The following is an 18675-nucleotide window of genomic DNA, read 5'->3' as shown; positions in this document are numbered from 1 at the left end:
TCTCAACATAAAGAGAGAGGAGACTGCGTGAGGAGACTGTGTGAATCTGGCCTTCATGGTCGAATTGCTGCAGAGAAACACTATTAAATGACACCAATAATAAGAAGAGTCTTGCTTGGGCCATTATTTATTTATATTTTGCTGGTGACATTGTCTATGATTTGTTTACAATTTAAGGCACACTTTAGCAGCATGAGTACCACAGCACTCAGCAGTGATACGCCATCCCATTTGGTTTGTGCCTAGGTGAACTATAATTTGTTTTTCAACAGGACAATGACCCAACATACCTCCAGGCTGTGTAAGGGTTATTTGACCAGGAAGGAGAGTAATGGAGTGCTGATCAGATGACCTGGCCTCCACAATACTCTGACCTCAACCCAATTATGTGATGGTTTGGGATGAGTTGGATCGCAGAGTGAAGGTAAAACAGCCAACAAGTGCTCAGCATATGTGACTCACCACCTGGATTTGGTCTTATCCTCTTTGAGCTAGGGGGCAGTATTTTCACATGTGGATGAAAAGCGTGCCCAAAGTAAACTGCCTGCTCCTCAGGCCCAGAAGCTAGGATATGCATATATTAGTAGATTTGGATAGAAAACACTCTGAAGTTTCTAAAACTGTGAGTATAACAGAACTGATTTAGCAAGCGAAACCCCGAGCACAATCCATCCAGGGAAACATTTTCCCAATGAAAGCCCTATTTATGAGGAATCTGGTTGCAGTTCCTATGGCTTCCACTAGATGTCAAGTCTTTAATAATTGGTTGATGTTTCTCTTTTGAGAAATGAAGAAGTCTTGCTGTTCTTTGTAAGTGTCACTCCAGTTGGACTCCACTGTTTGGTGCGCGTGAACTGGAACGCTCTTCACGTTTTTATCCGGTATTAGAAACAGTTTATTCCGTCTTAAATGTTATTGATTATTTACGTTTTAGGGTACCTGAGGTTGGATTAGGAACGTTGATTGGACCAAGTTTACAGGTAAATTATTCGATACTTTGTAGGCATGTTGGGCGAGTTGAAACCGGTGTATTTCTGAATCAAACGCGCCAAATAAATGGCCATTTTTGGGACATAAAGAAGGACATTATCGAACTAACGGACCATTTGTGATGTTTCTGGGACATTTTGGAGTGCCAACAGAAGAAGATGTTCAAAGGTAAGGCATTAATTATATCGCTATTTCTGACTTTTGTCACGCACCTGCCTGGTTTAAATCAGATTTTCATGTGTTTGTATGCAGGGCGCTGTCCTCAGATAATTGCATGGTCTGCTTTCGCCGTAAAGCCTTTTTGAAATCTGACACAACGGCTGGATTAACAAGAAGTTAAGCTTTATTTTGATGTATTACACATATCTTTTCATGAATGTTGAATATTGATATTCCTGTAGTTTGAATTTGGTGTGCTGCCATTTCACTGGATGTTGTCAAATCAATCCCGTTAAAGGGATTGGCACGTGAAGGGATCCATAAGAGGATATTGGGATTGGTGGGTCCCCTGCGGGACGGTTGAGCTAACGTAAACTAATGCGATTGGCATGAGGTTGTAAGTAACAAGAACATTTACCAGGACATAGACATATCTGATATTGACAGAAAGCTTAGATTAAAAAGGATTTAACTGCACTGTCCAATTTACAGTAGCTATTTCAGTGAAGGAATAGTATGCTATTATTTGAGGAGAGTGCACAATTTTGAACATAAAGTTATTAATAAAGAAATTAGGCACATTTGAGCGGTCTTGACACAACAGTTTATTGGATCAGTGTGAAACTTTGCACATACACTCCTGTCATCTAGTGGCCAAAATCTAAATTACACCTGGACTGGAATAATACATTATGGACTTTCTCTTTCATTTCAAAGATGATGGTACAAAAAAGGGTTGTTTTTTTCTTTGTATTATCTTTTACCAGATCTAATGTGTTATTCTCCTACATTCCTTTCACATTTCCACAAACGTATAAGTGTTTCCTTTCAAATGATATCAAGAATATGCATATCTTTCTTCAGGAGCAACAGGCAGTTAGATTTGGGTAAGCGAAAATTGAACAAAAGGGGCCGATTCTTTGTACAACAATGAACATAATGCCAAATCATGTCATTACTACCATGCATGAATCTGCTGGGAGCTAACCAATCAGGTTCAATGTTAGCTAGCTAACATTAGACTGACTAGCAAAGCAAATGGTTCTGGGATACGAATAATAACGTCATCTAGTGAGCCAGCCAGCTAACGTTAGCTAGCTAGCAGTACACTTTAGCTTGAAATGAAACCACTTTCTGTCAAAATTAGAGATGTGTAATATCTGAAAATGTAGCTAGCTAGACTATCTTACATCATACATCATCATGAATGTCGGACGTGTCTCCCTTCTACGGATGCCATGCCACGGTTGCCCTTAGTTTGAATATGTAATCCGGAGACAGGTGTTTTCTCCATCTCTTTAGCTATCAAACTCTAATTCCACTGATTTCAATCCTCCAGAAAGTGGAGAGCAACAATTATACAGCTCCATTACGCGATACATGAAAAAAAGCAGCGTTCGACAGGATTACCAAGACAGTTCTTTATGCCAGACCAATCTGAACTCCTCTCTCGGCATATCCAGCCAACTCATTATCTCAGCCATTCATGGATAGTGGGAAGGTTGCAAGCCCTTCTGTGGTGATAGGTCAACTATTTCAGCACTGTTTTGCGCTCCTCTGAGACAAGCATGGGGAATGGTTTTGATAAATCAATGAGATTTTTATTTTCACTGAATCTATGTTTGGGTATTGGTTAGCCTACAATTCGTGGAAATGTTAGGATTATTTTGCTCTTCACTCGCAGTAGCCTAGGCCTACTCCCGACCGGTCACATTGAACAGCAGCATATTTTAAATTCTCTAGTACAGGCAATATTAAAAACAGTCAAATGCTTCTCAAAGATGCCCTCTGGTGGTCTAACTAACATTAATGGCAACAATGTCTGACACTTAAATGACATGCCATAGAATTCTGCAGCAGCCCGCAAGCTATGCTGCAGTGCGACGCAACTTTTAAAGGAAGAACCACTGTACATATAGGTAGGGGTAGAGTCACTAGGCAACAATATGGATAATAAGCAGTAGCAGCAGAGTATGGGATGAGTCAAACAGGTATCTATTTAGTAAAGTATATTATTCAATTCCTTGTTCAGCCATGAAAACAAGAAACAGAATATTCCATTGTATGCCTGCCTGCCAGCTGAAAATCTTTGTGTGTGTAGGCTACCTGCCCCTGCCCCTCTCCTTCTCTTTGAAGCATAGACTACTGTAGCTACTGACGTTACAAGCATGATTCAGAAATTAGGGAAACATTTTATTAGAGAATGGATTACATTTTTTAATGATAGTTATAGTTATCATGTTTCACATTGGATTCATTACAGTTTTTCAAAATTGTTTACAGACTAAAATTGGAACTTGAACCAATTCCCTAAATCAAGTCTGCAAAATTTCAAGCACAATTCCTGCTTTACACTCAGTTTTCAATTCTATATCACACTTTTTGTAAAACACTACACACAGTTGTCTACATCAGGCACACCATTCAAAATTCAAAGATCTTTAGTCCCTTTGGAAAGCAACATCAATCACAATGCCAAGCTCTATACACCAATTGGCAACACCCACTCCTCACAGGTGTAAATACTAGCTGCTGAATGGTTCACTTAAAAATCAGAGCTTTAGCACTATGAGCTCTCCAGATGAGCTCTCCTGTTTTAGAGGAAAATGTAAGTCAATGGTGAAGCAAGAACTAAAAGGTGAAGGAGTGAGAGTAAGAGGAGGATGAGGATGAGGATGGACAGCTGTCTCAGATGAGATCAGGGCCACATTGGTTGGCCATGCTCAACCATGGATTGAGTATGAGGGAGTCTGGGCAGAGAGTTTAGCCCAACCTGAGCCGCTACACGGTTGCATCTATCATCCGTACATTCAGAAATGAGAACCAGTAAGTTGCCTGCCATCTACACTATGCTCTTAATGTTTGAGTATACTGCAGTCCGCCATATCAGTAGGCCTATGTTACTCAGTGATTGTTGGCCAATGTTACAGTAACGTCATTTCATATTGAAAGAAAATAGATTATTTTAGCTTACTGTAACCAATCATATCATATTTGTGGATCTTCTGCACAACTGAGAGACGGCCAGGCCAGGCCATGGTGGAAGACACCGGCTGTTCACACCAGAACAGGAGACCGCTATTGTGAACATGGTTGTGGCAAACAATGCCATTAGACTTCGAGAAATACAGAACCACATAATTGCAGACAACACAATATTAAATAACATTCACCAGGTGGGGTTGTCTACATTGGACTGTGTATTACAGCGTAAACTAATGTGAATGAAACAGGTCTATTGGGTGCCATTTGAGCGAAACTCAGAGAGGGTTAAAGAACAGCGCTATGAATATGTGCAAGTAAGTACTATACTGTGAATTTACTGTCATATCAGCATTGTAGACACATTAAAGTACTGTAATCCAGTGTACTGTGCCTCACCATATTGACTGCTCTAGGTCTGTCACATTGTCTTGTTGTCTGTTTCAGAGAGTCTTGGAGCTGGATGCCGCTGCAATTCAGCACGTTTATATCTACATTGATGAGGCTGGCTTCAACTTAGCCACAAGAAGGGGACGGAACATTATTGGTCACCGTGACATTGTGAATGTCCCTGGACAGCATGGAGGGAATATCACCATGTGCGCAGCCATTAGCCAGTAAGACATCATCATGCCAACCTTGGTCCCTACAACACTGCCCTTCTCATCACATTCCTGGACACTCTACTTATTTCCCTCATTAAAATGCAAATCATAGTTGAATGTGCTGACAACAAAATCACACAAAAATGATCAATGGAAATCAAATGTATCAACCCATGGAGGTCTGGATTTGGAGTCACACTCAAAATTAAAGAGGAAAACCACACTACAGGCTGATCCAACTTTGATGTAATGTTCTTAAAGCAAGTCAAAATGAAGGCTCAGTAGTGTGTGTTGGCCTCCACGTGCCTGTGTGACCTCCCTACAACGCCTGGGCATGCTCCTGATGAGGTGGCGGATGGTCTCCTGAGGGATCTCCTCCCAGACCTGGACTAAAGCATCCGCCAACTCCTGGACAGTCTGTGGTGGATGGAGCGAGACCTGATGTCCCAGATGTGCTCAATTGGATTCAGGTCTGGGAAACGGGCGGTCCATAGCATCAATGCCTTCCTCTTGCAGGAACTGCTGACACACTCCAGCCACATGAGGTCTAGTATTGGCTTGCATTAGGAGGAACCCAGAGCCAACCACACCAGCATATGGTCTCACAATGGGTCTGAGGAACTCATCTCGGTACCTAATGGCAGTCAGGCTACCTGTGACAAGCACATGGAGGGCTGTGCGGCCCCCCAAAGAAATGCCACCCCACACCGTGACTGACCCACCGCCAAACCGGTCATGCTGGAGGATGTTGCAGGCAGCAGAACGTTCTCCACGGTGTCTCCAGACTGTCATGTCTGTCACATGTGCTCAGTGTGAACCTGCTTTAATCTGTTAAGAGCACAGGGCGCCAGTGGCGAATTTGCCAATCTTGGTGTTCTCTGGCAAATGCCGAACGTCCTGCACGGTGTTGGGCTGTAAGCACAACCCCCACACAGCAAACCTTTTTGCCACAGCTCACATTGATTTGCCATTCAGGATGAGCTGCACTACCTGAGCCACTTGTGTGGGTTGTAGACTCCGTCTCATGCTACCACTAGAGTGAAAGCACCGCCAGCATTCAAAAGTGACCAAAACATCAGCCATGGGAACTGAGAAGTGGTCTGTGGTCACCACCTGCAGAACCACTCCTTTATTGGGGTTGTCTTGCTAATTGCCTATAATTCCCACCTGTTGTCTATACCATTTGCACAACAGCATGTGAAATGTATTGTCAATCAGTGTTGCTTCCTAAGTGGACAGTTTGATTTCACAGAAGTGTGATTGACTTGGAGTTACATTGTGTTGTTTAAGTGTTCCCTTTATTTTTTTGAGCAGTGTATATAAAATTAATTAAATTAAAATCATCAGCAATCTACATACTAGACCCCAAAATGACAAAGTAAATATTTTTTGCACATTTATTAATAAAAAACAGAAATTATCAGGATAAAGTTAAGTCCCAGACGTGTCGAATTAACAATGTTTATTACAGCAGCAGGGGAAAACAGTACCTCAGGCAGGTTTAGGTCAGGCAGAGGTCGGTTATCCATAGGCGGGGCAAAGGTACAGGACGGCAGGCAGGCTCAGGGGCAGGACAGGTAAGGGTCAAAACCAGGTGGATGAGAAAAGAGGAGCTGATACAAAAAACGCTGGTTGACTAGACAAACAGGGAATAATTGGGAAGATGGGCTAAACCTGGAGGGGGTGGATACAATCCAAAAGACAGGTGAAACAGATCAGGGTGGTCAATGGAAACAGGATGCACCTGAGCTCAATTTCGATTTCGGTCTGAATACTTTCTGAAGCCACTGTATGTTTATAAACTTACTATTAAAAAGTACCATAATGATGGTCCACATAGTTGTACCTTGATATTTGTACACAAGCTTGTTACCTCACTAGCTAGCTCTGGTCTAGCTCTCAAACTCTAGGCGGCATTATGTGTCATTTCCTTCTCTCATCCTGGGATTTATGTTGTTTCCGGCATGGCACACAAGGGGGTGCTGAAAATACCATTGGACCTCTACTACTAAAATGTTTTATTTTACCTAGCAAGTCAGTTAAGAACAAATTCTTATTTTCAATGACGGCCTAGGAACAGTGGGTTAACTGTCGGGCAGAACGACAGATTTTTACCTTGTCAGCTCGGGGATTCTATCATGCAACCTTCCAGTTACTAGTCCAACATTCTAACCACTAGGCTACCTGCCGAAATACTAACACAATTTGCACAAACTAATGCCGAAATCACATGGACTCTGTTATTTGCTTGACAATCACTGGCTAATAAAATTTCATGACCGCCACTGCTAAATGCTAACGAGCGAAAGCGAACAAACTAGTCCAGCTCATGAAGTTATACTAGCATAGCTAGTAGCTACCGGTTGTCATTTTTTGGTGAGTGTGGACATTTACAAGCGAAAGTGAACTAAAGAAATTGTGCAAATTAACAAAGTTGTGATGCATGCTTTTCTGAAGGAAGAGCAGCATGTATACACCAAGCAGATGGGAGAAGAACGGAGAAGAAAAAAAATGCTAATAAGAAATAGTACAGGGAAAAAAGGGCAGCTGTACAGACCTCATCCAAAACTTTTTGACTTCTGGCAGAAAGCCATTATTTCACGTCGTTTGTAATAATGATGGTCGGACCAAGGCGCAGCGTGAGTATAGTTCCACATCTTTTAATGAATAAGTGAAACTGAAAACAAAATAACAAAACTTACAAAGACCCATGACTATGTAGTGTTCAAGCACACTATACACACACAATATCCCATAACCCAAAGGTGGAAAAATGCAACTTAAGTATGATCCCCAATTAGAGACAACGATTGCCTCTAATTGGGAATCATACACAAACAACAACATAGAAAAATAAACCTAGAACCCCACATAGAAATAATAAACTAGACTAAACACCCCTAGTCACGCCCTGGCTTTCTATGGTCAGGACGTGACACATTATAAGATATCTGATGTGAATTGCATACAATTTGTGTTTAGAGTTTTGGGAAAATGGACCAAAGATTCAATTTAATCATCTCATGTGCACTGCACAACAGAGATAGAAGGGTTTGGACCAGCTCGCCGTTTACAAACAAATATGTGACTGGCTTAACTGTTCTGGAGAACTGTGGTAAGCTTCGACAGGTGAAATGAAGAACGCAATCTGCTTTATTTCCTAACGTATTGCACAAGTTGACTGCAGGTTTTATCTTTAACTTCAAAGAAATAGTTTCGATGATATTGACGGTATTGAAAAACCATCCTGTGTCTTTCTCCAAATAACCTCCCCAGCCTATTCCCCGAGCTGACAAGGTACAAATCTGTCGTTCTGCCCCTGAACAGGCCGTCATTGAAAATAAGAATTTGTTCTTAACTGACTTGCATAGTTAAATAAAGGTAAAAATAAAATTTAAACAATTCCTTACTCATGATAATTAATTTGTTTATACCCCTTTAAGAGCGTCCCACGCATCTATGCTAGAAATTGAAACATTTATCTCTGGTAAAATAGGTACTTCGTTTTGAGCGGTTTTCTGAATTGTGAAGGTGCAACCACTGACACAAAACCATGTTCTGTTTGTTTCTATGGCAGAGGCTGTGGTACAGCTAAACCTAATCAGACTTGCCTGTGCTCATGGTTCTCACAGGTGAAATAAAAATATACAAATGACTTTGCTTGTGATGCCCACCCAACAGCCTAAGCGCATCGGACATGAAAACAACAATACAGATTATACCTTAATTTCAACAAGGAACACAGACTGAGACCAAGGTCTCTTTTACAGCTGGGCCCTGCGTATATATGTTTACACATACAGTTTAGGTACAATGATTAAAAAAACTAAACAAGACAAAAAAAACTCAACAAGACAGACAAAACTATCACAGATCACAAAAAATACAACAACATATTACATTTACACACAGGTTATTCTACTAACAGCACAAGAACTTGCATTACCCGATACAGTTACAAGCAATACAAAAATAAAAATGCTCCAATAAATATTTAAAATAAGCAAGGGGGACAAGAGTATCAGGTTTAAGTTTAGTCTGCAGGCTATTCCACAGGCAAGGAGTGTAACAATGGGTATGGCAAGGCAGCCATACCCAACTCTGTGGAAATCGCATGGGCCTCAAGTGGGCCTCCTTGCTTGAGACCTGGTTTTAGGAATTATAATTCTAATATTGATGAGTGATGATAAATAAGAAGGTAGCTTATTCAGAAGTGCTTTATAGACAAACACGAGAGCATGTTGTTCTCGTCTCACGGACAGCGAAGTCAAACCCACATTATGATACAGTGCCTTGCGAAAGTATTCGGCCCCCTTGAACTTTGCGACCTTTTGCCACATTTCAGGCTTCAAACATAAAGATATAAAACTGTATTTTTTTGTGAAGAATCAACAACAAGTGGGACACAATCATGAAGTTGAACGACATTTATTGGATATTTCAAACTTTTTTAACAAATCAAAAACTGAAAAATTGGGCGTGCAAAATTATTCAGCCCCCTTAAGTTAATACTTTGTAGCGTCACCTTTTGCTGCGATTACAGCTGTAAGTCGCTTGGGGTATGTCTCTATCAGTTTTGCACATCGAGAGACTGACATTTTTTCCCATTCCTCCTTGCAAAACAGCTCGAGCTCAGTGAGGTTGGATGGAGAGCATTTGTGAACAGCAGTTTTCAGTTCTTTCCACAGATTCTCGATTGGATTCAGGTCTGGACTTTGACTTGGCCATTCTAACACCTGGATATGTTTATTTTTGAACCATTCCATTGTAGATTTTGCATTATGTTTTGGATCATTGTCTTGTAGGAAGACAAATCTCCGTCCCAGTCTCAGGTCTTTTGCAGACTCCATTAGGTTTTCTTCCAGAATGGTCCTGTATTTGGCTCCATCCATCTTCCCATCAATTTTAACCATCTTCCCTGTCCCTGCTGAATAAAAGCAGGCCCAAACCATGATGCTGCCACCACCATGTTTGACAGTGGGGATGGTGTGTTCAGCTGTGTTGCTTTTACGCCAAACACAACGTTTTGCATTGTTGCCAAAAAGTTCAATTTTGGTTTCATCTGACCCGAGCACCTTCTTCCACATGTTTGGTGTGTCTTCCAGGTGGCTTGTGGCAAACTTTAAACAACACTTTTTATGGATATCTTTAAGAAATGGCTTTCTTCTTGCCACTCTTCCATAAAGGCCAGATTTGTGCAATATACGACTGATTGTTGTCCTATGGACAGAGTCTCCCACCTCAGCTGTAGATCTCTGCAGTTCATCCAGAGTGATCATGGGCCTCTTGGCTTCATCTCTGATCAGTCTTCTCCTTGTATGAGCTGAAAGTTTAGAGGGACGGCCAGGTCTTGGTAGATTTGCAGTGGTCTGATTCTCCTTCCATTTCAATATTATCGCTTGCACAGTGCTCCTTGGGATGTTTAAAGCTTGGGAAATGTTTTTGTATCCAAATCCTTCACAACAGTATCTCGGAGCTGCCTGGTGTGTTCCTTGTTCTTCATGATGCTCTCTGCGCTTTTAACGGACCTCTGAGACTATCACAGTGCAGGTGCCTTTATACGGAGACTTGATTACACACAGGTGGATTGTATTTATCATCATTAGTCATTTAGGTCAACATTGGATCATTCAGAGATCCTCACTGAACTTCTGGAGAGAGTTTGCTGCACTGAAAGTAGAGGGGCTGAATAATTTTGCACGCCCAATTTTTCAGTTTTTGATTTGTTAAAAAAGTTTGAAATATCCAATAAATGTCGTTCCACTTCATGATTGTGTCCCACTTGTTGTTGATTCTTCACAAAAAAATACAGTTTTATATCTTTATGTTTGAAGCCTGAAATGTGGCAAAAGGTCGCAAAGTTCAACGGGCCGAATACTTTCGCAAGGCACTGTAAAAACACAGTGGTGAGTTCTGTAGCTAGCACCCGTAATAAACCTAAGTGCGCAATGATAAGTAGCATCCAGGGATTTAAGTGTTGATGCCGTAGCATGCATGTAAATAATATCCCCATAATCTATAACAGACATAAAAGTAGCTTTCACAATTTGTCTTCTATTTGTAGAGGACAAGCATGTCCTGTCTCTATAGAGGAAGCCTAGCTTGATTTTTTTAGCAGTTTACAAAGTTCATCAATATGCATTTTAAAATACAGTTTATCATCCAACCATATCCCTAAGTATTTATATGCAGAGACCTGATTAATTCGAGAACCATCTAAGCTCGTATTTTCAACCAACTTTTTGAAAATGTGTTTTCTTTGCATTTAAAACATGTTTCAGCTGTATAAATGTCCTTTGTAATATCTTAAAATCTGTCTCAATAGTGATAAGGCTTGGGCAGCTGTTGAAGCGATAGAGTACATGACAGTGTCATCAGCATATAAATGAATGACACTTTCTTATCTCATCACCGATATTGTTTATGTAGAGAGTGAACAGTAATGGACCAAGTATAGAACCTTGTGGGACCCCTTTAACCAACTCCAATGGCTCTGACTGGATGCCGTCGACTCTAACAGCCTGACTTCTATCCTTTATATAGTCATGAAATCAACGACAGGCATCCAGTCCCAGTCCTATTGACGACAGCTTACCCAAAAGTATTGCATAGTCTACAGTGTCAAAAGCTTTAGATAAATCTATGAACAAGGCGGCACAGTACTTTATATTATCTAGGGCATTAGTAATATAATTTACAACACGTACAGTGGCCGTAATAGTACTGTGTTTAGGTCTAAAGCCAGATTGATTACTAGAAAGAATATTGTTAACAGTTAAAAAAGATTGTAGTTGCCCATTCACCAGTGACTCTAGACTTTTAGCCAAACAAGAGAGCTAAGAGATGGGCCAATAATTATCCAATTCACTACCATCACCTCCCTTGAGGAGTGGTAAAACAAAAGCGATTTTCCAAGATTTAGGAATCTTTCCTACGACAAATGTTTGATTCAAAATATGCATCACTACATCAGCAATAATAGGTGCCGCACACTTGAGTAAATATGGATCCAGATTTTCAGCGCCTACTGATTTCTTAGAATCTAGTGCAGATAAGACCTCATCTTCTGTGACTTTTTGAAAATTAAAAACCGGCTTACTGTTTTCCAAATCAGCTAAAGGCCGAGCGGCTTTAACAATAGACAGGTCAGGATCATATTGGCCATTTTTTCTTTCAAAAAGAAAATCAGCAGAAATAAAATGCTTATTAAAAACATCACAAGTTTCAGTTCGGTTACTGATGATCCCAGATTCCGATGTAATTTGTTTCGACAGGGATGTCAAGGAGTGCCCTCTGAGCTGTACTTACGCTCGCAACTATTCCACAGGTCACGTTTATAAGTGAGTGTTAAAAGAAATCAAGATTAGGGAAAGTTTCAAGGTACACCTGAGAGTTCCTCAAGGCACACCAGTGTGCTGCGGCACTTGCTGCTGCATACCGGTTGAAAACCACTGTTCTATGGGATTGCTAAATACGTTTTGTTGGCTTTGTCTAATGTACAAGCAGAGTAGAACATTTAGTCGGATGGAGGATGCAGGTGGATGCTAAAGTTTTAAGTGACATGGCAAAATACTACATAGTGTGACGTCATAAGCTCATGTAATGTCTACTCTAGCCTGCCAGTTTTGTTGGCTTTGTTCCATGTATATAAATAGTTTTATATTCCCCATGGCCGTACATAATGTCCATCTAGACATGACAAGGTAATCACAGTAATCCGATGTCAGGTGGTGAAGGCCATCGTATGTTTTATCATTATGTTTGATCACTATGGCTGCAAAAATGTCAGCATGCATATTTCATATTATGGAGATGAAGACACTTAGACATACTAACTGAATCATTCCCACCACTTCTATGGAGGTCTTCTGTGACACAGCTTCTATTCTACTCCTGTAAAGTCTCTTGCTAAAAATAAACCTTCTTCATGAGTTTAACCATCGCCTCACATCCTTGGATATGAAAGAGACGGTAGCTGAAATTAAATTACAGAACTGTAGGTCCCTGGAGATGTGTATATTTGATAGTAGTAAATTAGGCCTAACTATTGGACTGTTAATTGTGTGGTCTATTAGGCTATACCTTAACAAACCTACAGAGGAGAAGAGAAGAGACACACACAGGCACAGCCAGTGATTGTCAAGCAAATGTGATTTCGGTATTAGTCATGGTAATGGAATGTTAATTAACATTAACACATTTAGCATCTACTGGCTTCCATGGATAGCCTACCAGACCTTTTGGAACATCTACAATTAACAAAATCTAATAAATCCATGTCATATGGCCTACACCATCACAATAAATCCATTATTTATTTTAAACAGGTCTAAAGAAACATAATATTAAGAAAATGTGGTCTGTTAGAGAAGAACAGAATAGTTGTCCTTATGTTAGGCCCTGATCTAGATATGCCAAATGCCTTTGGGCTACACTAGTTCATTCAGCAGACAAGATTTGCTTAGAATTCTGTGGTATTATTTTATTTGGGATTTTATCCCAATAGCTGGAAGGCGGAGACATAGGAATCAATGAGGTAACAAAATGAAACAGGGGCAATATATTCATTTTCGCAATATGAATTCTGCCAATTAGATCGACTGGGATGTTAGTCCATCTAATGAGGTATGATTGAATTGATTTGAGCATTCTATTGAAGATTTTGTCAAAGGTTTTATCTAAGGAAGGAAATATATCCATTCCTAAATGTTTAAAATGAGAAACAATTGGGATTTCATAAGTAGAGATGGAGTCCTTTGTCAAGTTCTTGAGGGGGAGTAGGGGAGATTTGGTTAGAGATTTGGTCTCCCAGCAAGACGGCTTCCTGTTGAGAGAATAGGAGTTCTTATAACTATTATCTATACTCATTCAGGCTTGGTGTTGATTTACTATCAGAGGTGTATAATTCTTTATTGAAACGGGATAATCATTTTTACAAGGGCACAGGGCGAGACCCAGATGCAGACATGTGAGGCAGATGGTTAGAGTCTCTGATATTTATTATAATCCAAGGGGCAGGCAAGAGAATGGTCATGGACAGGCAAAGATCATAAACAAGGTCAGAGTCCAGGAAGTACAGAATGGAAGGCAGGCTCGAGGTCAGGGCAGGCAGAATGGTCAGGCAGGAGGGTTCTAAGTCAAGGCAGGCAAGGGTCAAAACCCGGCAGGATTAGCAAAAGAGCGAAAAAGAAATAGCAGGAGCACGGAAAAACGCACTGGTTGACTTGACAAGATGAACTGGCAACAGACAAACATGGAACACCGGAATAAGTACCCATGGACTAAGGAGGAAAACGGGTGACACCTGGAGGTGGGTGGAGACAATCACAAAGACAGTTGAAACACTTCAGAAGGTGACAATTTTCTTGATTAAAGAAAATAGAGAAGTAGATAATAGTACAAAATCCGTTCAGGAAAATGTTTTGTGCTTATTTGAGTAGAAAGTGTCCTCTTTTACATTTGTATTATGTGCTTGCCAGGCATCAATGAGGTCAGAGAGTATATGTTGGAAAGCCCTGGTTGCGTGTGTATTGTAGTTGGTCTTGTTAGATTTGTCACGCATGACTGTGCGTTCTATTGGTGCAGGTGTGTTTCTTGGAGCATTGCTATATCAATGTGGGTTCTTGATAGAATATCAAGACAGGACTATTAAGAACAAATTCTTATTTACAATGACGGCCTACCTGGGAACAGTGGGTTCAAATGCCTTGTTCAGGGGCAGAAGGAAATATTTTTTTTTATCTTGTCTGCTTGGGGATTCGATCCAGCAACCTTTTGGTTACTGGCCAAACGCTCTAACAACTAAGCTACCTGTCACCCCATGTAGGTAGAGTTATTAACGTGACAATGCATAGATGATAACAGAGAATAGCAGCGATGTAAAAGAGGTGGGTGGGGGTGGGGGGGGGGGGCAATGCAAATAGTCTGGGTAGCCATTTGATTAGATGTTCAGGAGTCTTATGGTCTCGAGGTAGAAGCTGTTGAGAAACCTCTTGGACCTAGACTTGCCACTCCGGTACAGCTTGGCGTGAGGTAGAAGAGAGAACAGTCTATTACTAGGGTGGCTGAAGTCTTTGACAATTTTTAGGGCCTTCCTCTGACACCGGCTGATATGGAGGTCCTGGATGGCAGAAAGCTTGGCCCAGTGAAATACTGGGCCGTACACACTACCCTCTGTAAGGCCAAGCAGTTGCCATACTAAGCAGTGATGCAACCATGCTCTCGATGGTGCAGCTGTAGAACCTTTTAAGGATCTGACGACCCATGCCAAATCTTTTCAGTCTCCTGAGGGGGCCTGGATTTTGTCATGCCCTCTTCACAACTGCCCGTCAGGAAGTCCAGGATCCAGTTGCAGAGGGAGGTGTTTAGTCCCAGGGTCCTTACCTTATTGATGAGCTTTGAAGGAACTATGGTGTTGAACACTCAGCTGTAGTCAATGAATAGTATTCTCACATAGGTGATCCTTTTGTCCAGGTGGGAAAAGGCAGTATGGAGTGCATTAGAGATTGCATCATCTGTGCATCTGTTAGGGCAGTAAATTGGAGTGGGTCTAGGGTTTCTGGGATAATGATGTTGATGTGAGCAATGACCAGCCTTTCAAAGCATTTCATGGCTACAGACATGAGTGCTACGGGTCGGTAGTCATTTAGGCAGGTAACCTTAGTGTTCTTGGGCAGAGGGACTATGGTGGTCTGCTTATAATATGTTGTTATTACAGACTCGGACAGGAAGAGGTTGAAAATGTCAGTGAAGACACTTGCCAGTTGATCAGCGCATGCTCGCAGTACACATCCTGGTAATCCGTCTGGCCCTGCGGCCTTGTGAATGTCGACCTGTTTAAAGGTCTTACGCACATCGGCCGCTGAGAGCGTGATCACACAGGCTTCCGGAACAGCTGGTGCTCTCATGCATGTTTCAGTGTTATTTGCCTCGAAGAGAGCATAGAAGTAGTTTAGCTCGTCTGGTAGGCTTGTATCACTGGGCAGCTCTCGGCTGGGCTTCCCTTTGTAGTCTGTAATGGTTAGCAAGCTCTGCCACATCCAACAAGAGTCAGAGCTGGTGTATTACGATTTTATCTTAGTCCTGTATTGATGCTTTGCCTGTTTGATTGTCGGGTCATTGTGGGGACAAACTCATCAATGCACTTATTGATGAAGCCAATGACTGATGTGATGTACTCCTCAATGCCATCGGAGGAATCCTGGAAAGTATTCAGGTCTGTGCTAGAAAACAGTCCTGTAGTTTAGCATCTGCTTCATCTGGCCAGTTTTTTATTGATCGAGTCACTGGTGCTTCCTGCTTTAGTTTTTGCTTGTAAGCAGGAATCGAGATGATAGAATTATGGTCAGATTTGCAAAATGGAGGGCGAGGGAGAGCTTTGTATGTGTCTCTATGTGTGGAGTAAAGGTGGTCCATGCTGATATTTTTTTTCCCTGTTTGCTTAATATAGCTCATTGAGGGTGGTCTTAGTGCCAGCATCAGTCTGTTGTGGTATGTAGACAACTACGAAAAAAACTGATAAACTCTCTAGGTAGATAGTGTGGTCCACAGCTTATCATGAGATACTCTACCTCAGGCAAGCAAAACCTCGAGACTTCCTTAAATATCATGCACCAGCTGTTATTTACTAATATACATAGTCTGCCGCCCCTTGTTTTACCAGACGCCGCTGTTCAATCCTGCTGATACAGTGTATAACCAGCCAGCTGTATTTTGATAATGTCATCGTTCAGCCACGACTCCGTGAAGCATAACATATTCAAGTTTTGGATATAGTAGTTTAATCTTCCTCGCAGGTCATTGATTTTTTTTAAAGGTTAAGCGGGATAATTGTCATCAGCAACCGCTGAATAGCATAGCGCCTCAGTCAAATCATATTACTAAAAATATTCATATTCATGAAATCACAAGTGAAATATTGCAAAACACAGCTTAGCCTTTTGTTAATCCACCTGTCATCTCAGATTTTGAAATTATGCTTTACAGCGAAAGAAATCCAAGCATTTGTGTAAGTTTATCGATCGCATGACAAAACATTAAGTACACTTAGCATCAGGTAGCTTGGTCACGCAAATCAGAAATTAAACATTTAGAAAAATTAGAAAATGAATCGTTTACCTTTGATGATCTTCGGATGTTTTCACTCACAAGACTCCCAGTTACACAACAAATGTTCCTTTTGTTCCATAAAGATTATTTTTATATCCAAAATACCTCCGTTTGTTTGGCACATTATGTTCAGAAATCCACAGGAAAGAGCGGTCACGACAACGCAGACAAATTCCAAATAATATCCATAATGTCCACAGAAACATTTTTTATAATCAATCCTCAGGTTGTTTTTAAAATATATAATCAATAATATATCAACCGCAAATGTCTTTCACTGTAGGAAAGGGAAAAGCAATACCTATCCAAAGTCTGTTGCGCAAGAAAAACTCACGTGACCACTTGACGCGATGTTAACGTTCTGGCTCATTTTTTTAAATAAAAACCTGAAACTATGTCTGAAGCCTGTTGACACCTTGAGGAAGCGATAGGAAAAGGAATCTGGTTGATATCCCTTTAAATGGAGCAATGGGAGGCTATGGAACATGGAGTTTTCAAAATAGAAGCCACTTCCTGGTTTGATTTTTCTCAGGGTTTCACCTGCAATATCAGTTCTGTTATACTCACAGACAATATTTTGACAGTTTTCAATCCTAATCTGTCAATTATATGCATATTCTAGCATCTGGTCATGAGAAATAGGCCGTTTACTTTGGGAACGTTATTTTTCCAAACATAAAAATAGTGCCCCCTAACTTCAAGAGGTTAATTAATTACGTGACTTCTGAAGGTAATTGGTTGCACCAGATCATATTTATTGGCTTCATAGCAAAGAGAGTGAATAGGTATGCAATTTTTATTTTATTAATTTTTTTTAAACAATTATTTTCATTCCCTTCACCAAATTGGACTATTTTGTGTATGTCCATTACATGAAATCCAAATAAAAATCAACTACAGGTTGTAATGCAGCAAAGTAGGAAAACGCCAAAGGGGATGAATTATTTTGCAAGGCACTGTATAATCAATATGTTTGCCCCGTCAATAAAAACATTTAAAAGTTTGGGAGGTACAGAGGCAGATTAGGGCGCTAATAATTTTGGACTGGAGCCTGGCCTGTAGGCCTTACATCATGTTGAACTGCCATCTAAGACACAGCCTTGCCTGGCATTAACTTTTGTGTGTGTGGGGAGGGGTGTGTCTGATGGGGTTTTATTTTGTGTAAGCAGCAGCACTCTTTAATTGTCCGAGTCAAATCTCCCCTCGTGGAAAATAAAGAATATCATGTCATATCAAATGGCAGTCAAGATAAATAACCTTTTCTAAATTGATGTCTTTGGCCTAACAAAACAACATACATTTAAACACATTGTATTATACTGCGATTTTTACCGCCTCCTTAGTTTTCTACATTCGTTTTTGTATGATTATGATGGTGTTCTACAAAGGTCCTCAGTAAATGCGGAAGACATTTCAGTTGAATACATTCAGTTGGAGAACTGACTGTATCCCCCTTTCCTTTCCCGTTCCCTCTATTCATAAAAAGGTAATGTGCAATAAACAGCATTCAAGTTAACATGTTGTACATACAGTACCAAGAAAAAAGACAAATTTAGCATGATTGGCATGCTGCTAAGGAAAATGTGTGCTTTTACTGGGCTCCAGAGTGGAGCAGCGGTCTAAAGCACTGCATATCAGTGCTAGATGTGCCATTACAGACCCTAGTTTGATTCCAGGCTGAATCACAACTGGCCGTGATTGGGAGTCCCATAGGGCGGCGCACAATTGGCCCAGTGTTTGGGTTTGGCCGGGGTAGGCCGTCATTGTAAACAAGAATTTCTTCTTAACTAACTTGCCTAGTTAAATAAAAAATAAATAAATACTGTAAGAC

General features: G+C 40.8%; 1 long non-coding RNA gene across 1 annotated transcript in view; it reads left to right on the top strand.

The window, feature by feature from the left end:
- Positions 1–10504, top strand: part of LOC149972004 (uncharacterized) — a 35948-nt gene extending 25444 nt beyond the window's left edge. The window contains exon 3 of the long non-coding RNA XR_016491739.1: positions 4579–10504. This is a non-coding gene — a long non-coding RNA (uncharacterized LOC149972004). The remainder of the gene's footprint in view (positions 1–4578) is intronic.
- Positions 10505–18675: the final 8171 nt, after the last annotated feature.

The sequence above is a fragment of the Oncorhynchus mykiss genome, chromosome 25 (assembly GCF_057628025.1).
Source record: "Oncorhynchus mykiss isolate SJ-2025 chromosome 25, ASM5762802v1, whole genome shotgun sequence".
NCBI classification, from domain to species: Eukaryota; Metazoa; Chordata; class Actinopteri; order Salmoniformes; family Salmonidae; genus Oncorhynchus; species Oncorhynchus mykiss.
The sequence above is the reverse complement of the archived record's forward strand: the minus strand, read 5'-3'. Positions and strand labels throughout refer to the sequence as shown.